General features: G+C 38.6%; 1 pseudogene; it reads left to right on the forward strand.

The window, feature by feature from the left end:
• The first annotated feature begins 22,096 nt into the window (after positions 1 to 22,096).
• On the forward strand, positions 22,097 to 22,468 carry LOC125405213 (transcription elongation factor A protein-like 8; annotated as a pseudogene).
• Positions 22,469 to 23,281: the final 813 nt, after the last annotated feature.

The following is a 23,281-nucleotide window of genomic DNA, read 5'->3' on the forward strand; positions in this document are numbered from 1 at the left end:
CATATGTCTTTATGGTATTTGTTACAATCCTCCATATGATCTCACTTCCCCTGTAATCAGATTGATGACTACCTTAATTGTCACCATAGAACCTTCATTCAGTAACTGATGGAAGCAGATGCAGAGACACACAGCTAAGCACTGGGCCAAACACCAGGAGTTCAGTCAAAGAGAGGAAGGAGTAATAATATGAGCTAAGGGTTAAGGACCATGATGGGGAAACCCACAGAAACAGCTGACCTGAGCTAAAAGGAGCTCACTGACTCTAGACTGACAGCTGAGGAACCTGCAGAGGAGACTGAGCTAGGCCCTCTAAATGCGGGAGGCAGTTGTGTAGTTTCGTCAGTTGGTGGGGTCACTGGTAGTAGGACCAGAATTTTTCAGGGGGTGGGGGTTCAAGGCAGGGTTTCTCAATAGCTATGGAGCCAGTCCTAGAAATCGCTCTTTAGACCAGTCTGACCTTGAGCTAACAGAAATCCTCCTGCCTCTGCTTCTTAAGTTAGGATTAAAGGCATGCACCACCACCACTGCCCGGCTTTATCCCTACTGCATGAAATGACTTTTGGAGCCCATTCCCTATGGAGGGATACCTTGTTCAGCCTAGATACAAGAGGGAGGGCCTTGGTCCTGCCTCAATGTGATGTGACAGACTTTGTTGACTCCCCATAGAAGGCCTCATCCTCTCTGAAGAATAGATGGGGGTGGGGGGTGGGAAGGAGGGGGAAGCAGGAGGAGGGGAGGGAGAGGAACTAGGATTGATATGTAAACTAAAAATAGGTAGTTTAAAAAAAATTTAAAAGGCCCGCAGAAGGGTCAAAGACCTCTTCCTACTGCAAGGTGCCAGTATACTGCAAGGGTAGTAATGGTCCAGCACTGACTCAGCCAACTTCCTTCAGAAAATTGAGGAGGAGCAGGACAGTGAGGAGTGGTCTTCCAACCAGGGTTGGCCACCAAGCAGGCAGCAGTGTCTACAGGAAAATTTATAACAATTGACCAGCCTTTCCAAATAGCTTTACTGTGCATTTTCTAACACTGGTTTTATTTCCTTCAGGAAGTATACTGAAACTAATTTCTCAAAGAATTGTTTTTGAAAGAGAAAAGTGGGGCTGGACAGGTGACTCAGTTGATTCATTACAAGCATGAAGACCTGAGTTTGATTCCTCAGAACCCATATTAAAAAAAATGAAAATAATTCATCAGCTGGGTATGGTGACACATTCCTTTAATCCCAGCACTCAAGAGGCAGAGGCAGGTGAATCACTATGAGTGTGAGACCAGGAAGCCCAGAGCGGCTTCATTTCTGTGCATTTAAAAGTTTTTCCTGAAGCTTAAGGAAATACTTTCAAAAGAGAAGTGCAATAGATGACATAGTTTGCTAACTGAATATCTGGAAGTTCGCTACAATAATTCTCTTCTAATATACTAACTGTCAAAGCACAGATGAACTTAACACATTGTACTGGCTGATTTTGTGTGTCAATGTGGCACAAGCTAAACACACCAGAGTGGAAGGAGCCACAGTTCAGGAAATGCTTCCATGAAACCTTCCCTTGTAAGGCATTTTCTCAATTACTGATCAATGGGGAAAGGCCCAGTCCATTGTAGGTGGGGCCAGCCCTGGACTAGTGGTCCTGAGTTCTATTAGAAAGCAGGGTGGGCAAGCCAGTGGAAGCAATCCAGTAAACAGCATCTCTCTATGGCATCTGCATCTACTCCTGCATCCTGTTTCAGTTCCTACCCTGACTTCCTTCAATATTGCATAGCAATATGGAAGTGTAAGTCAAATAAACCCATTTCTCCCCAATTTGCTTTAGGTCTTGGTGTATTGGTACGGCAATAGAAACCCCAATGAAGACAAATATGGTCATGATTCTATTAGAAATTAGAAAATTGTTGGAGACAAAAAGAAAATTCTTCTAAGAGGTAAGACCTAAATAGAAAAAGAAAGAAAAAAAAACCAACCTCACAGAGCTTTGAGAACTTTGAGCAAGATGGTCAGGAAGAATTCAAGAGCCAATGAATGCAGACTTCTGGCTATGAAGAGTCTGCTGCATTCATCAACTCACGGAATCTGTGGTTACATGTGAAAAATATGGACAAGATCGAGTGAGTGAGAAGTCCAGCGTGTCTTGGATAAGGGGACCTTAGACAGCATCCAAATCCGAGGGACTATTGGCAGTTGATGGCTGCTGAGGACAGTAAAATCACTATCCTTTTGGCATGTGACCACTGGTAGGAAGCTCATGGCTCTAGGGATAGCCACATACCCATGTGCGTATGGGTGTCATTAATTGGATTGAAGGGATTATTAATAACAGAAACAAAAATAAAAATGCATAAAGAGAAGACAAAGTGTTAGAAGAGAGTGCCCTAGGTGGGGGTCACTAAGGGAAGTTGATAGAGGGCAGTGATGAGGAGATGTGATTAGTACACTTTGTATTAATGTATATAACTTTCAAATAACAGAAAAGCACTATTGAGAAGAAATGACCACACTTCAGATCCCCTTGTTAAGAAACCCTAGATAATTTATTGAGATAAGGATTGAGGGCAAGTGAGGCAATGTTTCTGTGAAGATCCAGAGCATGGAAGATGAGAAGTAACTGGCATGATGCATGTCATGATGGTCTAAAATGACCACACAGGGAACTATTACTATGGTTTGCTGTCTCCCAGGAAATTACTTTCCATGAGAACACATTGGCTCTAAAAGACGTGTCTTAAGTACTCCTTGCTAACTAGCTGTTGTGGCCAGCTTTAGGTCAACTTGAAACAAGCTAGAGTCATATAGGCAGAGGGATACTCAACTAATTAAATGCCTGCATATGATTGTATGTAGGCATGACTTTAGTATACTGTCTTACTTAGTGATTGATGTGGGAGGACCCAACCAAATGTAGATGTTGCCACCACTGGGAAGTGGCTCTGGGTGTGTTGAAGAGCAAGTTGAGCAGGCCAGGAAAGAGCAAGCCAGTGAGCAGCACTCGTCCATTGAGGCCTCTGCTTCATTCCTGCCTCCAAGTTAATGCATGGTTTGAGTTCCTGCTCCGAAGTACTCCAGCAATATACTGTACTGTGGAACTTTAAGCTGAAATAAACCTTTTCTTTGCCAATTTGTTTATACTCAAGGTATTTTATAATAACAATAGAAACCATAACTAAGACTGAAATTGGGACCTGGAGTTGGATATTTCTGGACAGACCTGACCATGTGTTTTGGGAGGATTATTAAAGGACTTTGAACCTTTGCCTAGAAAAACCACTGAAGGTTTAGAGCTTAATGAGCTAATGTGAGAACTTAAGAGATAATGCTCTGAGTATTGAAGACTGAAGATGGTGGAGACCTAGCTTGTGCTATTTCAGAGGGACGTTTGAGAGTCCCTCAAAAAATATAGCAGGACTGTTCAAATGATAGTTTCAATTACAAATCTATGGTCATGGTCTGCTGCAGTTGAAGAACTGACTGTATTTAAAAAGAGACCAGAGCCACTAAAGTGAAACCTTTGCTTTGCTGAGACAATTGATGCTAACCAGTGGGAGCTAAGAAGTTACCAGTAACTAAGAAGAGACCAGCATCACTGAGGACCATAAATCTTGGAGTATTTGCTCATGGTCAGTATATAGAAGTTGTAGTTCAGTGGAAGCTGAGGCTGAATCTCATGCTGGCAGCTATAGTTGGCAATGTAAGAATCACCCTGGTGGGACTGGCTTTGAAGGTACAATGGAGTCATGGAGAGTAGCTGAGTTCTGGCTCTCTGTGATAGGGATGAAGACCCTTTATGAGTAAGTTGGGAGAGGCTATTAAAGTGCAGACAAGTTGCAGCAGCAGACCCCATCATTTGGAGATGCCAGCACCAACAGGTGGCCACTGATGACAACAGTGGGTGTGGAATGAGGCCGGTCTGAGGCTTAGAGACAAGCTGTGTGCTTCAGAGAACAGTCAGTAGCATCCCAAGCCCTTTGGAGGAGCTCAAAAGACTTGATTTGATCTGGTTGTGCCCTTGTTATCCCCCACAGAATAAGATAGTTGTTTTTGATTTAGTTGTTGTTGTCACTTTTGTATAAGGAGCCCACAGCTGAAAGACTTTAAATCTTTTAGAGACATTTTTGTATTTTAGAGAAACTTTAAATTTTGAAAGACACTTTGGGTGTTTTAAAGAGACTGAACTTTTAAAGAGTTGATATTTTGAAGACTGTCTCATGTCTAAAGCTATACTATATTTCATAATTTAATATTAATATCAGCATACAAGTGTGGGAAAAATAATAAATAAGGGTTGTTGTTCAAGAGTGCTGTGATTTCAGATTAATGTGAGAAGAGATCAAATTGGGCTGGCTAGTTTAAGTATAGTTAATACAAGTTAGAGTCATTTGGAAAGAAGGATTTACTTCTTTTTAGGGTTTCACAATATACATTACTTTTTACCTTTTCGTTATTTAAAACAATTTTTAAATTTAAGTATATTTTTATTATATTCTTCCCTTCTACCAAGTCCTACCAGATCCTTTCTCCCTCCATACCCATCCAAAATTAGGTTATTTAAAAAAAAAACAGAACAAGAATAGAAATAAAAACCAATATGACATCAGAAACTACCCAAAACCAAGAAAAGAAATAGACCTCAAAAAAAACCCACCAAACTTTAAGCAAATAAAGGCACACACACATATTAAAAAGCTATAGAATCAAATTATATGTTGGTCGTCTACTCCTGAGCATGATCCTGTCCTGGAGGGGTTGATATATCCAGTGTTACTCTATTGGAGAATATTGATTTTTGCCTCTCCCAGCATGTAAAGATACAACTAAATGTTCCATTGTTAACTTTTGCCTCAGTTGCTGTTTTCTGACAGCCATTATTTCACTTTTTTAAAAAAAGTATCAAAAATAAAATATAAAATAAAAATTACAAACAATTCAAACCAACAGAAGGCAAAGAGCCTGAGGAAATAAGGACTCTCGATTGAGAAAATTCATTCACACGATTGGTCTCTAATCAAAACTGTAATATATTTTCTTAATTAGGGATTGGTGTGGGGGGACCCAGCCCATTGTAGGGGTTTCTATCTCTGGGATAGTGGTCCAGGATGCTATAAGAAAATGGGCTGAGCAGGCAGGCAGGAGTAAGCCAGCAAAGAGCACTCTTCTATGTATTCTGCATCAGCTCCTGGCTCCAGGTTACTGCCCTGTTTGAGTTCCTGCCCTGACTTCCCTGAGCAATGTACTATGCTGTGGAACTATAAGCCGACATGAAATCTTTCCTCCCCAAGTTCTTTATTAGTCATGGTATTGTATCCCAGCAACAGAAACTGTAACACACTAGATTCCTCTTCCACTGGCAACTCTATCCTTACTTTCTCATTTCCTCTCCACCCCTCCTGTAATGTTTGTGCTTTGATGCCCCCATTAATGTCACAAAACAGCAAACAGGCCCTTATCAGAAGATTTTTCATCTGCTTTGAAAGATAAGAAACATTGGTAAATATACAAAGTGGGGATATTTGGTAGCATACTTGTATACTTTGGAAACTCTGTGTAGACATTGTCCCCAGCTTTATGAATTGCACTTCAAGCAGACAATACACACTGTGCTGCCAACCACCAAATCCTAAAAGGATTAGCATAATCATTGCTGTACTTACTGTGGCTTGAAATCGCCATTTTCCTGGAATGTTGCTGGTTTATTTCAGTAAGGTGAAATCTTTAGCTCTCCTGAGCCCTTTAACTAGTCTATGTCACAAGTGGGATGTAACAAACACTGCGAGGAAGTATAGGTCCTGTATGTCCAATGCTGAAGCTGCTACTGCTGGCCAAAACCCTCACATAATGTAGTATCTCATAGCTGCATCCTGAAACCATTCCCCCAACCCTGGTCCAAGCCAAATACACAGGGAAACACCAGCTCTTTCTACATCCACATCCTGTCTCATGAAGAAATTAAACATCAGGAGCAAATTTATCTTCTACGATGGTGCCATCAGTGCGGATCCCTCAGCATCAGCTTACAGGTAGACCTGTTATCAGGTTCCCAAACATGTAGGAACCAGTCTGCCCATCTTACCAGACCATCTACTCACCCGTACCCACGAGATCCCACCACAGGTCACTGGGAAACTCATCTGGTCTTATAAGATTGCTTTTATTTACAATACCAAAAGAGGACTCTGTGGTAACTATCAATTTCCATGACTGGGTATGACTTAGTAGTAAGACCTCTACAGAGTAAGGAAGTCTTGACCCTGCATGCTGAGTCTCCTATCTGGCCAGGTCTCTAGTATAGACTCTGGGGCTGTAAGTTCCCATCTTCTTGCTCAGGATCATTCTTACACACCTCCAGGTTGCAGATGGTCATACTCAAGTGGGACCTTTTGCTGATCTCTCGCAGGAGTTTCCAGTGTCTTCCCAGAAGTCCTTTGCCTTAGCTTCCTACACCACTAGGGTCTTCTTTTCTCTTTTGCTCCTGCAAGGATGGCAGAGTGAGGACATCCTCTCACACAGAGGGGATGGTAAACATGTGAAGGGGGCATTATGAGGACAAGATGTGGGTTGAGGAGGAAGTTCATGCCAGGCCAGGGAAAGACAAGAGTCCCATGGGAAGGAAAACGAAAGGGTACCTAGCTCTAGTCCTCTCCCCCTTCATATATCTTTGTGACAGTGGCGGGCCTGTGGCTTTGCCACCTGCATGGGGGAAGGCTTGACAGGAAGTCAGGGCACTCTCCTGCTGGTCCTTTGATGTCAAAGCTTGTACATCTTCACTAGGCTCCATTGGCTTCTCACTTACCTACATAATGGAGCCTAGGAGAGGTCTGAGCCAGAACTCTCAGCACCCTACTGATCTAGCCCACAAAACAACTCAGGGCCACATCCTTCAACTCTATTTGGTCAGCTCAACTTGCCAGCCAGTATGAACCTGTCTGACTTCACACAGCACTGCCTCTGACCTCTCTGGACACAGGGTTGAAGGGTGGCTTCTAGAGAAACCAGGATGTACCTGAGAAATGAGGAAGTACCACATTGATACCTTGGATGGAGGAGGACCATGTTGGTAAAGGAAAGAGTCTGTCAGGACACAGGAGGCTCTTGCTAGGCTGCTCCATGATCTATTTTCCAAGTTCCTTTCTTTATGTAGTTAATCCTAATTATCGTGAAAGATGTGACAGAAAACCCCCTTCTCCAAACTCTGCACCATTAAATCCCTTCTCAGTAGTTCATTCTGGTTTTTCTTTTTGCTATCCTTTTGCTAGTGTTTGGATATTATTCTGCAAATGGTTCCAAAACTTATTAGACCATATTTAAGACTCGTTGGTAGGTGAATCACACACAAAACAAAGAGAACCAGGTTTATGGAAAAGAATTCCCCTATCTATTAAATTTCTCTTTAAAGAAGACTGATTTTTACTAGAATATGTTTTTGTTTATGGTTGGAAATTTTCATATAAGCATATGATGTATTCTTATTAAATCTCTCCCCAAATTCCTCCCAGTGTCTCCTGAGTTCAAAATGTTTAGAGGATTTTTCTGGCAGCCCTTTGACTTATCAACAGAGACTGAAATCCTTTGGAATTCATGTGGACAACTGTATGTTCATTTTCAATCAGTAGGAGAACACAGGTTTCATTGTTTTTACTAATTTTAGAGTTTTTTATTTTGTGTGTGTGTGTGTCTTAAAGAGAGACAGAGAGAGAGAGTGAGAGAGAGAGAGAGATTTCTCGCACACAATTCCTTCCCAATAATATGTCTATTCAGATGCTTTTGAATCATATATTGTTTTGTATTTGTATTTTTGTGAAATATGTATCACTACTTGATTAGATGTGTTGACTTGTAATATAATTTGTCATTATACTAATGTTACCATCTGATTTCTATGCTCGTTACTACTAAAGGATTCACAATATCTCTTTAGAATGTACATACCAACCTTTGTTATTCATCCCCTTCCCTTTTACAGGACACCTACATTTGCTGGGCATGCCAGTGTCACAAACAATGATGTTCTGAGGATCCTTATTCATGTCTTCTTGAAGACTTCTGCATAGAAACATGCTCAGGTACAAAAAAAAAAGAAAGAAAAGAAAAGAAAAGAAAAACAGCTGGATAGTGGTAACACATGCCTTTAATCCCAGCTCTCAGGAGGCAGAGGCAGGTGGGTCTTTGTGAGTTCTGGGCCAGCCTGGTCTACAGAATAAGTTCCAGGACAGCCAGAGCTACACAGAGAAATCCTGTCTCAAAAAACTAAATAATAACAAAGAAAGGAAAAAAAAAGATACATGCTCAGGAAAATAATGCCCAAGGCTTTGATATAATTAATTATCACCCTTTAGACTATTGTGCCACAATATTTAATTAAAACAGCTAAATAAGATTTAAACAACATACATTTATTTAGTAGGCTGTCCTGCTCGTGGTTAAGACCCACTTGACTGGTTCAAACCTGTTTGCCATCCTTTTCTTTAAGGCATAATTTCTAATACCTGTCATTGGAGGTAGTGAACTATTAGAAAAGTCACTGCCATGCATAGATCAGGTGATAGCAAGGGCACATCAACACTCTTAAAATGAAATTGGTTAATTAGAGATGTGTAGCATATCTCATTAAGTATTTATCAGTTTAAGGGCATTGAGGTTGTTTCCATTTCCTACTTATTGTAAATAGAGCAACAAAGAACATGGTTGAGCAAGTATCTGTGGAATAGGACGTCAAGAACTTTGGACATATGCCAAGGAGTGCTGCTGCAGTATCACATGATAAATTTACTTATAGCTTTTAAAAAATTCTCCACACTGATTTCAACAGTGGCTGTACCAGTTTGCAGTCTCGCCAACAGTGAATGAATGTTCCCCTTTCCCTCACACCCCCCAGCATTTGTTTTCAGTTGCTTTCTTGATCTTAATTACTCTGAGTGTGTAAGACAGAAATCTCAAAACAGTTTAAATTTACATATCTCTGATTGCTAAGGATGATGAACACTTAAAAAATATTTTTATCCTTTTTAGTTTCTTCATTTGAGAATATTCTGTTCAGATCTATAGCCCATGGTTTAATTATGTCATTTGTTTTCCTGGCTCTTTGGTTTTTGAAACCTTTTAATTTTTGGATATTAATCTTCGTCATATCTATAGCTAGAAAAGATTCTCTCCCCATTCTATAAGCTTCCTCACCACTCAATTTATTTTTTTCTTCAGCTGTGCAGAAATTTTTTGGCTTTATGAGGTCGCACGTGTCAATTGTTGGTCTTATTGGGCAAATGAAATCCTATTCAAAAAGTCCTTTCCTACACAGAAATTATGAAGGTACTCTCTGTGTTTTCTTCTAACAATTTTAGGGTTTCAGGTTTCAGGTTTGTATCTTTGATCCATTTGAAGTTAGTTTTTGTGTACGGTGATAGATACATGTCTAATTTCAGTATTCTGCATGTGGACATCCAGTTTCCCCAGAAACATTTGTTCAAGATACTTTCTTCTTTCCAGCTTAAGATTTTGGGCATCTCTGTCAAATTTTAAATGTCAGAAGTTAGGTGTACTCATATTTGGGTCTTCAATTTTGCTCCATTGGTCTACATGTCTATTTGTGCCAGTATTGTACTTCATTTATTACTATGACTCTGTAATATATCTTAAGATGGCCACAAACATCAAGTCATAAAGATGGCCATCACAGCACCATTTGCTGTACTGAAAAATGGAAAACTACTTTATATCTTATAATTACATAAGTAATTCATGCTACTTCTAAACCATGGAGGTGTATGTGTGTGTGTGTGTGTGTGTGTGTGTGTGTGTGTTAACACTAATTATACAAGTCAAGTATTATGTACAACATATGGTATTTTGGGCTTAGCACTTTACAGCTAGTATAAGGTTTTGTTTTGTTTTTTTATACTGGGTATGACTGTATCTAGGTCTGGCCTGGAACAATGTTCTCATGCTGGCCTTGAAATCATGACAATTCTTCTGCCTCTTTCCTGCCAAATGCTAAGATTAGAAGCATGAGCCACTACATCCCACTACTAAAATAATGTTTTCATAGTCTAACCATATTGCAGCATATGTGAGAAATTCTTTCTCTTTTATTCTAACTAGTGTATCAGGGCATGGATCTCAACAGTTTGCCCATTCATCAATAAATTTTAGGCATTTGTATTAGTTCTAAGCTTTACATAACATGAAAAGGTATACATAAAATTTTGTGTTGATATATACTCTCATTTCTCTTGGGTAGATCCTGAGGAGTTAAATTGGGATAAGATCACACCATGTGTAGTCCATTAGTTTTTAGAAATAACTAAACTGTTTCATAAAGCAGTTGAATCATTTTTGCACTGTTGGCTTTAAGATATGAAGCTCCAGCTTCTTTGTGACTTTTTTTTACATTGACTATTTTAAACATTTCTCTTGGAGACAGATCCTCACCAAGTTGCCCAGGATGGCCTACAAATCACTATGTAACTCAGATTGGCCTCAAATGAGGCTTTGGTCTCTTGAGTAGTTAGAAATGTAGCCTTGTACTACTCTATCAGAGCTTTTTCCATACATAGTCTTCTTGTGTAGCTTCCTCATCCTAGTTTGGACCTCCTTTTGGAATCTAGTCTGGCCAAGAACTCACAATCTTCCTGCCTTACTATTCTGAGTGCTAAAATTACAGGCATGAAGTACCATGCCTAGTTGTTTTTATTCTTTCTGATTATAGCCATTGCAACTATGATTATAGGTAACTCAAAGGAAGATATTTGCAATAAAGTAAATATAAACAGCATGATATAAAGTGGTTTGTATAATAAATTCATGGTTGTAAAATAAACAGCAACTCTATATGTCATCAAGATAAATTTTAACAGGAACGGAGAAATTTTGAGTTTCTTTTTAAAAATTATTAGTGCTGTGATATATCTCATACACTGAATGAACATAAAATCTAAGAACAAAGCTAAAGAAACAATCACAGAGCAAACACCCATGCTGCCACCGCTCTTAAAAATATATACTACATCATCATTTTACTGCTGTTTTATAGTTGAATCAACTAAGGATTGCCAAATATCTTAGCATAATTATGGTTATTTTGAAAAATGGGAACCATGCAGGAGATAGTCTATGAGGACATCTTAGATCAGGGGTATTTTAGTTTGTTACATTTGGTTTTGTTTTGGTGGTGGTAGGGATGAAGCCTAGTGCTTTTTTTTTTCCTACACCCCAGCACCAACTTATAGTATTTAAATAATTCCTGGATGCTCGGTGGCTTTCGATATTTTTTATTAGCATACTTTAAGAAAATAGTAAAAACACATCATTGAAAGCTTAACAATCTATATAGCTCATAAATACAATCTTAGCACTTAGGAGACAAGAAGCAGAATGGTAAAGTTCAAGGCAAACAATCTACATACTGAGTTGCAGGCTATGCAGGATTATATAATGAAACTCTGTCTCAAAACCAATATACAAATACCAATCAAACAATACATAGTTTGAAAGTACAAGATTTAACTAAATCTGGTAATGCATATAGCTTAATATTTAGAATATACTAACTTGAAGCAAACTTATTCACTGAAATATTACCTCATGTCAAAATAGACAAATTATTAACCAAGTAAAACAGCCAACAGGAGGTGAATCTAAAATACAGGGATAATTGTTTTATTTATTTATTTATTTATTCCTATCACAAAATAAATAAGAAAGATACAAAGCAAAATATGTCTGACTGCTGGACTTACTCATGATTTTTTTCTTTTTATATTTTAGGTTAAAATTCTATCAATGTTTTGTAGTTTTATGCTTGTTTGTTTGCTTGTTTGTTTGGGAAAGACTTTCTCTGTGTACACAAGACTTTCCTTGAAATTCCTGTTTAGCCTTGAGTGATGTCACACTCAAGGAAAGTTAACCTGCTTCAGTTTCCTAAGTATTGGGATTATGGTCATGTACCACTATGCTTGGCTCTGGGGGGGGGGGTTATATTACTCCTTTGTTGTTATTTGAGGCATGTATAGAACCCAGAGACTTGTGTGTACTAGAAAAATACTCTGCCACTGATCTATATATATTCATGGGTTTTATTTTCAGGTATTTTCTAAGCATGTCTTTCCTGGTGCCCCAGAAGAAATTTCAAAAATGTACTGCAGGATGGGACACGGGGAATTCAGTTCCCTGAAGTCAACTATCTACAGAATGAGTAGAATGTAATGTCTTGAAACAAAAGTTTGAAGGCATCTCCAATATCATTGCTCAAGGAGCAACATTTATGCACAATATGGTTTTACCTTGTAATAATCTTTGTTTGTTCCATAGATTGCACTTCTTGCATGACTGCTATGGGTCAGCTACCAAAGACAGTCTCTTTATGAGCCAACATGGAAATATGTCTCTTTTGTAGAATATTATTTTAAGATGTGTTATATTTATTTATGCTGTGAAATGTTTGTTTAATGATGCAAAAATTACTGCATTCTTTTATGTTGCATTTGTTTAACTCTGTGAAGCTATGTAACTTTGCCTGCCTAAAACACCTGATGGTATAATAAAGAGCTGAGCTGCCAATAGTGAGGAAGGAGAAATAGTCAGGAAGAGAGAATAAATAGAAGGAGAAATCTGGGAGGAAGAGAGAGATCAAGGAGCTAGAAAAGAAGGGGGCAACCACTTATCCAGTCACAAAGTAAGGGTGACAGAAAGATTACAGAAGAAAAGGAAAAAGCCCACAGGCAAAAGGTAGATGGGATAATTTAAGAAAAGCTGGCTAGAAACAAGTCAAGTTAAGGCCAGGCATTCATAAACAAGAATAAGCCTCTGTGTCATGATTTGGGAACTGGGTGTTGGGCCCCCCAAAAATTCAAAGAGTAAAAATCCAACAACTATGTGTGTCAACACATGTTAAAAGAGCAGAAAAGATGGATAGAAGAAGCCACATGGTGGGTAGGAGTGATGGTGTAAGAAGTTCCTTATGGACAATTTCCCCTAGCTCAACTAAAAGGGTAGGTGAGTCAAAGTGTCAAAAATGAAGAGAGGGAATACCACCATGAGCTTGAGCACATTCATACTATAGCACCATGGGGAGTTATGCATTTGCTTAAAATTCTAATACCCATTAGCCCTGTGCCTAGGCTCTTCCAGATTAGTTATCTACAGATTGGCATCACAAAACTCCAACAGAAAATCATAGTCAGAGGATAATATTAGAAAGCTTTATTTCTGGAATGAAACTTGTGTTCAGAAACATTCTAACTATGACAAAATCTGGGCAGTCACTCAAAAAAAGGAAGAATATACTGCCTAATTTCTCCAAAGGCTAATTGAAACTTTCAGAAAATTCACTAATCTGAATAGCTCATTGCTGAAGCACAAGCCCTGTTAGCTCAGAATTTCATTATCTAGACAACTCTCGACATCTGTAGAAAATTACAGAAACAATAGATAGAATGTCAGACCCTTCAGGCTCAGCTGTTGTACACTGCATTCTTATTGTTCAACAAGAGAGATCTGGAGGAAGGCCAGTGAGCCAAGAGAGGTTATAAAGAGGTCCAAATGACTATGTATGTCCTTGTAGGTGATATTGTCCAGACCCACTCACCAATAGCTCCCCATGATAAACCTAAGAGACCAAAAAAGTCATTGTCAGTCTGGCTTCAAGTGTAAATACCCAGACCATTGGATACATGAATGAACTTAAACCTCCTCACGGCAAATTCTAATATGCATAGACCCAAGCACCTAGCAGTTGAGAGTAGATTGTCCCAGTTATCATAGTAGAAAAAGATAAGTCGTCAACATCAAGAACTGAAGGTGCTTGGCTCCTCCTCCTGGTATCTGACTCTCTGCTGAAGAACCATATGTTATTCGAGATGTGGTAGGTAAGAAAATCAATCTACTTATTGATGCCTAGAGCCACTTACACAGTCCTTACCTCTTTATCTGGAGCTCCTTCCTCCTGAGATGTAAATACAGTAAGGAAAGAAAGAACCTCCCAAATACAATACTGTATTCCCCCAGTCATCTGTCAATTTAAAGATAAGGTTTTTAATCATTTAATCTCCTTCTTAGTTGAAAAGAAAAATTTTTGAGCCACCTAGGGACAATTTTACAATTCTGTAATGTCTCCAGTACTGTAATAACCTCATTCTCTGGAGTGTGCCAAAGAAATTCTAACAAAAATGGATTTAACTCTTTGATATATAAGAATCTCTGGTCAAACCAAAACGACTTGCCTAATCAAAACACACTTCTAACCTTTGATAAGTTATCCCAACTGGAAGCAGTATCTATTAAAGAAGGTTAAGAATAACAAGATGGCTCGGTAGATAAAAGTGTTGTAAAGTCTGCCCATCTTTGTTCAGTTCCAGAGCCCACATGGTGAAAGTCAGTTCTAACAAGCGGTCTCTGTCTTCCACATGCATACCTTGGCATGAACACACACACACACACACACACACACACACACACACACACACATACACACACACACCCACACACACACACACGCACACACACACTTGGGTGTTAAATTAGGCTTATAAACATTCAAGTTTTCTAAACCATGACCTATTGTTCCCTTTCTAGTCATCCTGCAGCACCCCATTCCTTCTAGTAGTGAAGCCAAGTGCAGACTTTCTCAGAGTTCAGTACTTTAGGCTTGTTAATGAAGTAATAATTGTACTACTCTCTCTAGTAAATCTTTATAAACTTGTATTATAAAGATTTATTCGTGTGTAACTACATGTCTGTGTGAGCTTTGTGCACGTGTCACGTAGATGCATTCAGAGCCCAGAAGAAGTTGTCAGATTTTCTGGATCCATAGTCCAGGTGGTTATGAACCACCCAGCGTGGGTGCTGGGTCCCCAACTTAGGTACTGTAGAAGAGCAGTGTAATACTTTTGCCTACTCGACATAAACGTATACAAACCTGACAGTGGGGAGTTGAGGAGCTGATACCATTTTGATGGGCCTGTGGCCTTGGTTGTGAGCTAATTCCTTTTTTATTTTATTTTTTTTTTGACAGAAAAAAAATTATCACATAAGTCTCTCGTCAGAGCAATGGACTGAGCCCCCAAGGTTCAGTTGAAGATCAGAAGGAGGGAAAAGATGAGCAAGGAAGTCTGGACTGCGAGGGGTTGGCCCACCCACTGAGACAGTGTGCCTGTTCTAATGGGAGCTCACCAAATCCAGCTGGTCAGGGACAGAATGAGCATGCTATCAAACCAGACTCTCTGAATGTGGCTGAAAATAGGGGCTGACAAAGAAGCCATTGATAAAGGCACTGGGACTTGTTTCTACTGCATGTACTGGCTTTTTGGGACCCTAGTCTATTTGTCTATCTGGATGCAAAACTTCCTAGGACTGAATGGGGGGAGGGCTTGGACTTCCCACAGGGCAGAGTTCCCTGCCCTCTCTTAAGGAGAGAGAAGGAGGGAAGAGGGTGAGTGGGGGAGTGGGAGGGAGATGGGAGGAGGAGAGTAAGTGTAAATTTTTTGAATGGAATAATAAAAAATTATAACATAATCAAAATTTATTTCAAATTCTGAAAATATTTAGACAAATCAAAATGGTACTGTAATATTTTATAATATATAAATAGTAGTTTTTGAAGTCTAGACAATTAACTATTCCCTAAGCTACATACTATATATTCCCAAAGCAATGACTGTTTAACTAAATGTGAGATAACATTAGCAATGAACTACCTTAATGAGGACATAATTAGCAGCTAGCTATTCCCACTAAATAAACGCAAATTTGTTTTTTGTACTTTCCACGTTTGTTTTTAACTTGGCTTCATAAATACACTGATAATTAAGGCTTTTTTAAGTATTTAATTTCCCACATCAAAAATCATATTTTCAAGATGACATATGCATCTTAGTGGTAGAACACTTGCCTAGCGTTTATAAAACTGTGTGTGTTGTTGTTGTTAAAATTATTTTCATATTTTAAAATGTGTATCCTCCCCACCAGCAAATCTGTTGCTATACAGTGAATAATGACTCAATGTACTGATGGGCATAAAGCAATCTGTAATCCAATTTCAGCTTTCCACAAATATAAATAAAAGAACTCAAGCAGCCAAAAGTTAGAATAAGAGAGAAACTGGGAGGTATAAAGATATTTAACTAAACTTTCTTCCCTTCTGAAGCTACAAGGACTCTGTAGACAGGCAATAATTATATTTAATTTAGCTTTAATTACGGGGCTATATGTTTACTTTTGGAACATAGAATCACACTAAAAAATTCTTCTACATAACTGTTTAGTTATTAAATAGTTTTTCTAATGGGAAAACAAGTATTTTTAAAGAAAATAATATAACAAAACTTGGCAGTGTGCTCCTTTAATCCCAGCAGAGACAGGTGGCTCTCTACGAGTTTGAAGCCAGGGCTACATAATGAAACTTTATCTCTAAGAGAAAGGAAGGAAGAGAGAAAGGGAGGGAGGGGAGGAGGGAGAAAGGAAGGAAGGCAAGCTATATAAATGAATGACTGTGTTCATTTTCATTTCAATAAAAGGAAGCCTATAAATGAAGTTTCTTCTTTCGTTTTTCCTAAAAATGCAATGCAGGTCTTCCCCACTCACTATCTACAAAGTGATCAGCAGAAAGGCACACACACACAATCTCTGAAGCACTTGATTGTAAGATATTCCAAATAGGAATAACATCAATCACTTTATGCATAAATAGAACAAACCAAAGTCAGAAAAAGGTTAAAGAGTAAGATTATCTACTGTTTAAAAAGTCATTTAACAGTCAGGCAGTGGCGGTGCACACCTTTAATCCCAGCACTGGGGAGGCAGAGGCAAGTGGATCTCTGTGAGTTGAAGACCAGCCTGGTCTACAGAGCAAGTCCCAAAACAACCAAGGCTACACAGAGAATTTTCTCAAAAAACAATAAATAAATAAATGATAAATAAATAAATAAATATTGTAAAAATCATTTTGCAACACAAAAGCAAGAAATTATAAGATTTAAAGAAGGAAAAGGAGCTAGAGATCTACTTCAGTGCTAGAGCAGTGTGCCAGGTTCCATCCCAAGCTGGTAACAGACCTTGAGAGTATCATCTACACAGTGCTGGCTTTAAAGGCATGAAGGATGTATGAGTGAAGGGGTTGTGGTTTATTCCTCTAATGTTTTGGAGAACCATTGAGGGCAGGCAACATATGTCAGGGAAGTCCCTGGGAGAAGGCCCTGGGAGACCTAGGAGAAGCCATATGCAAAGCTGTGCAAGTGAAGCTTGGGTTGAAGTCGAGACCCGAATATGCTGGAGACACCAGAGCCATGAGGCATCTACCAAGGAGAACTGCGTACATGAATAGGGACCAGTCCAAAGCCTCTGTGTTGCTTAGTTTCCCATATCTGTGACCAATGTAACACAGAGAACAGATGAAAGGAAGGGAATTATTTAGTTTTGCTCAGTATCAGAGATTTGAGTTCATAGTCCTTGACTGTGTTGATTTGGGGTGTTTGGGTTGAAAACAGGAGGCAACGGATACTGACTTTATAATGGATAGGAAGTAAAGAAGGAACCGAGGATTAGGTAAAGGTTTTGAAATCACACCTCCTGGCATCTATTTCCTACTGCTACATACCATCTCCTTAAGCGTCCAAATCCTACCATAATAGCACAACCATCTTGGAACTAATGATTTAACACACAAACTGTTTTCATGGACACATAACACCCAAACTATAATACTATTATACAGGTCATTCACTGTGCCATTCCAGTAAGGAAGTCTCAGTGGTTAACAACTCAAAAGAGACAGAAACGTGGTTGTTTGGGACTAGAACAGAAAAAAGAGGAGATGGAAGTCAATGACGACAGCATTTCACTTGGTGAAAATGGACAGTGGTGGCAGTTTTGTATCACTGTAAATGTACGCATAGCTATGGATACTGAGAAATGTCGGTGGTAAATACTGATATGTATATTTAGCAGTATTACTCAAAGTATACAATAAAGATAGATGGATCCTTTACTTACCAGTGATGCTCTCTTCAAGTGAATCAAGTGATAGGTGACAAAGCAGGGCAGTCAGCTATCTGGACCATCGAGGCTGATGAGGACACAGCTCTCCTTACATGGCTTTCATCAGTCAGCTGTGAGCTCTTTTGGTACACTACTGATCTGTTTCACAATTCCTAGAATTCTATGGTGTCCTCAAACTCTAACCATTATTGACCTCATCTAACAAGTTCTCAGCCATTAACGTGTGAGGAGCATGACATCATTTGGGGACTGACCATGGAACTACCTTTGCTTTCTTTTGTCATCTACTTTCTTTTTCAGGATTTTTGGGGTAGGATGTGTTTGATAGTGGATCTCTAAAGTCCATGGTTAAGACATACATGACAGACTCAGACCTAGCTGTCATCTCTTTCATAGCTTCTAATCCTGTCATCAGAGGAGGTGACAGTTTAGAAGTGCCACTGCTGTATATAAATGAAGGTGGTGCTAGCAGAGGTGGCATCAACACACTAGGATAGATCCTATTTGATTCATCAGAAGTGTGGAGAAAGATCCATGTGTTGGACAGCCAATGTCATTATATAGCTGGGATGAAAGTAAAAACATTCCTAGACATTTAGGAGACACATTCAGTAGCCATTTGTAGATATTGACAGTGAAGTATTACTATGCAGCCATTATATATTATGTTGAAATATGTTGAAAGAAAGTCCCCAGTGTTAATTTTTTTTAAAAAAAAAAAAAAGCAGGAACCTTAATTTAAGCACTATGCCACTATGGCCTCCTGGGAATGTTGCTCTAGAAACTCCACCCTGGAGACTTCCTGTAATTGGTAGGGGACCACAATTTCCCCCATGCAGAACTTTGCTGCAGGCTTGGGGTACCAAGTCCTCTTGCACCAGGGCTACCCACAGCTTCTGAGAATGTTGCCCCAGTAGCCAAGCTCCCATAGCCTTCTCAAAGCAAGAGGTCCAGTAGAGATGTGGAGGGGGGGGTACCATCTGTCATTCATGCTGCCTACTGTGGCAGTGATTTCCTTGTACTTGGGTTTTCTTAGCCTGCATTTCAACAGCACAAGTGAATACTGTTCTGTATGGTACAGGTATAGACCAAGCTTCCCAAGTCTAACAACACTGACATTTGAGGTCTATACTTCTTTACTGTATGAACTCCAAAAAACCTGTTTTGAGATCTTTGCTTTAGGCTTAGCTTTGACAACATTTACATTTGAACTTAGCATGAATACAAACATAATTCTGAGCACAAAGAAGATGTTTAATCACTTGCTATAAGGTGACTGATAATTAACTTGTATATCTAAATTGCTCGTTTTAAGAAATCACAATAAATTAGTAACTCTTATAAGAGTAGCATTTATAAATTAAAGTAATTTATCCCTGTTATGATTTTGACCCTTAAAAATTTCTATTTTTTAATTAAAGGTGTTTTAGTACCAAAATAAACTTTAAACAATAAATATAGTCCATGGAGAAACTGAGAAGCACTTTTAAAAAATCTGTTTTATAGTGCACTTTTATAAAATCTAATTTAATTTAAAAAGATCTTTTAATTTACATACATAATTAGGTGTTGCTGTAGTTTTCATTATGACTTAGCTTCTCCAAATGGTTAAAGCTTAACAAAGTTAGCAAGCCATAAATGATTATTTCGATTAGACAATGTATCTTTCAGTTTTTGTTACCATGAACATACAATTATACCGTCAGGAATTCCTACCTCTTAATCGCCAAACATATACCATCCTTAAGTCCCATCCTCTGTTAGCCTTCTAGAACTTAGTCATACCTTCTGCAACTAGGCTTTAAGATTTTATGGGTTTGTTCTCATCTGTCAATTTTTATTCTTAGGACAAAAATCCTATTTTATCATACAAAATCTGTCCTTATTCAAAATATTCTCCTCCCCACCTCCAATTTCCCTCCCCCTCCCCCCACTCCCCCTCCCCCTACTTCTCCAGTCCTAAGAGCAGTCAGGGTTCTCTGTGTTAATTCTCATGTACTTTAAGAAGTTTCTCTTATGAGGATTAAGTGAAGCATTGATCTATGGATATAGAAATATATTATCAGGAGTCATTTTTATTGCTATGTTCTTTTAGCAAAATAACAGCAGTAGGTTTTTCCCTAGGGCCCATGACTTGTCTAGTTGTAGGATCTTGGCCACTTTAGCAGTGTCAAGTATTGGTTCCCTCTCATGGAGTGGGCCTTAAATCCCATCGTAAAATGTGTGACACTGTTGAACCAGTATATCTTGCAGATAGGTCACTGTTTTAGGTAGAAGCATTAATAGAAGGGTGATATTGATGATTACATTTATTCTCTGGTAGTGTGCAATGTACTTTCTAGTACCATGAGTGCTAGTCATTAGAGGTGAAGCGTCTATTTGGGTACCAACTCGATTTTTCCACATTCAGTGGCATAAGTAAGTGGTATCTTCAGCAATAGGATCTTACTTCAGATTGTGAGGGGTAGCCAATAGCCTAAGCAATATCCTGAGGTGTTTGGGAGTTTCCTTGGTGTCTCTTTGATCAGTGACTAAGTAAGATGTAACTCATTCATGTCACTGGAGGTTTTGCTTGGTGGTATAAGATTCTAGTTGTGGTATTGTCCCCCACCACCACCATTATATGGTGACTCCATTTAAATTCCTTTTACATGTATATATATTTTAGGAAGCTTCTACTATAGAAGGTTTACATGTAGATTTTCAAAAGGCCTTTAGTGTTAATTGTCCCTCATCATATTCCCCCATTTACCCTGTTATTCCATTTCCCTCGCCATTTAATCTTTATAGTCTAATTTCTCCTTTATCCATTTATAACACTGTATTCTGGTCCTTAATCATTGGAAGATCCGTTCTTCTACACCTGTCTGTTACTATATAGTTTAATCTATGTACCTGTTCTGATTGAAACACACATATCTAAGGCTTAAAAACTAACATCCACTGTTGTGGGATATTTGCACACTATGTGAAGATGTGTCACTGTAATTGATTTATTAAAGAGTTGAATGATCAATAGTTTGGCAGGAGAGATAGGTGGGATTTCCAGGGAAAGAGAGGAAAAAGAGGAGGAATCTAGGTGAGCCTATTTTGCCAGGGAGATGCTAGGAGACATGTAACAAGTCAGATGTACAGAAATGAAGAAGAGGTTTTTTTTAAAAAAAAAAAGTCATGTGGAAGGAAATAGATTAAAAATATGGCTTAATTAAGTTATCAGAGCTAGTTGGGGAAAAGCCTAAACTAAAGCCAAACTTTTGTAAATAATAAGTCTCTGTGTCATTATTTGAAGGCTGGTGGTCCAGATGAGAAAGTTTACTACAATCCACATATAAGAGAAAACATAATATTTGTTTTTCTGGATATGGATTACCTCATTCAGAATGACTTTTTCTAGCTCTGTTTACCTACAGATTTCATTTTTCTTAATAGCTGAATAGCATTCTCTTGTGTAAATGTACCACATTTTAAGTATCCATTATCAGTTAGTGACATCTAAGCCATTTCCAATTTCTGGCTATTATTATTAGGCCAACAATGAACATGGATGAGCAAATATCTTGTAGTGAGATTTTATCCAAACGTAGAGTCATTTGGATATGTGCCCAATAATAGTATAGTTGGATCTTGAGGTAGTTCTCATTCCAGTTTCCTGAGGAACCAACAATGATTTTCACAGTAGCTGTGGCAAGTTTATATTTCATTTTGTGAGAACTCATTTAGTTATGTAGCCCTTTTCTGATTTTTCTTTGTTTTGTTTTGTTTTGTTTTTTGAGACAGTTTCTTTCTTCTGTGTAGTTCTGGCTTTCATGGAGCTACCTCTGTAGGCCAGACTATCCTCTAACTCATAGATCCACCTGTCTCTGCCCCATGAGTGTTGGAATTAAAAGGTGTGCACCACCACCACCTGGCCCTTTTCTGGCTTTTTAACTGAACTTTTTTTCATACAGTATAGTTGATCACCTTATAGTCCAGGCCAGGTTCCTCAGAAGCAGCTCAGTCCTGCTAAAGAAAAGTGACCCAGCTCCTTCCAGGACTCTTTGTCTTTTGGGCACAATATAAATCGAGGTACAAGAAGAGAAAAATTTCCAGATATTCCCAAGATTAATTTATTCAAAGAAGAGAATGAAGCCTTGTGAAGAGAATTAAGGAACACCCCAGAACACACCAAAGGCAGGTGAAGGCCATTCTTCAGAAGAACCATCACAGCAGGTAGGAGAAAGTCTACAGGATTCTGAAGAAGTGTTGGGGAGGAAGCAGATGGAAGCCTGCTCAGCCTGGCCCAGAACCCAAAGAAGACACTCCCACAAGGCTTCTGAACCCTGAAGAAGTGATTAGAAGAATAGACTAGGGAAGAGGGAAGACAAGATCAACAAGTTTGCAGTGATGCATTGGAAGCAAAGACCTTCCCAAAGCCTTGCATACCCTGACAACTTCAGGCCTTGCAAGCATTTGTCCTCTGTTAGGGAAGTCTTGATGCTGCTTTCTTTCTCTTAGCATTTCCTAATATATTTTTGAACTTCACTTTACTTCTAATTACTTGGCAGTATTTTCTTTTAGATAGCTTTGTTGTTACCAGCATCTCATTGGATTTTTGGATTTTGACCTCTTTTCCACATTTATTTTTCAGGTAGAAAGTTTCACACTTATACATGGAAATATTTCATATTATATTTTATATTATACAATTAAAAATCAAATTAGAAAGAAACATATCAACTCAAATATATAAAAAATACTAGTTATGTGTGTACATATATAATTATATGTATCTTAAAAAACTTAACAGTGCTTATTTTTGTGTGGTATGTTTTAATTTTGCCTTTTGCTTATGTGTATTTTTAATGACTATGTATCTCACAAAGAACTTCAGATTTTTTTAGTAAATGAGAATTAATGAAAATTAATCTGCAACCAATTTGTAGAGGCAATAAAGCACTAGACTCGACAGAAAACTACTAAAATGAAATGTAAAACTGATATTGCCTCTGTATTGCTTAGCCAGAGGAATAAAACCGGAAATTACTACAGATTTTTTAAAAATATATTTGATCATATTTCCCCTCCCTCAATTTCTCCCAGATCCTCCCCATCTCCCTACCCACCAACTTTATGATTTTTTTTATTTTTTCCCTTCTTTATTGCTTTATAAATAATATCATTCAAAAATTCCACTTACTCCCCTCCTCCCATTTCCCTCCCGCTCCCCCACGCACTCTCCCCTCCATCCAGTCCTAAGAGAGGGCAGGGTACCCTGCCCTGTGGGAAGTCCCAGGCCCTCCCCCTTCCATCCAGGCTTAGGAAGATATG

The sequence above is a fragment of the Myodes glareolus genome, chromosome X (assembly GCF_982192425.1).
Source record: "Myodes glareolus chromosome X, mMyoGla1.1, whole genome shotgun sequence".
Classification (NCBI taxonomy): domain Eukaryota; kingdom Metazoa; phylum Chordata; class Mammalia; order Rodentia; family Cricetidae; genus Myodes; species Myodes glareolus.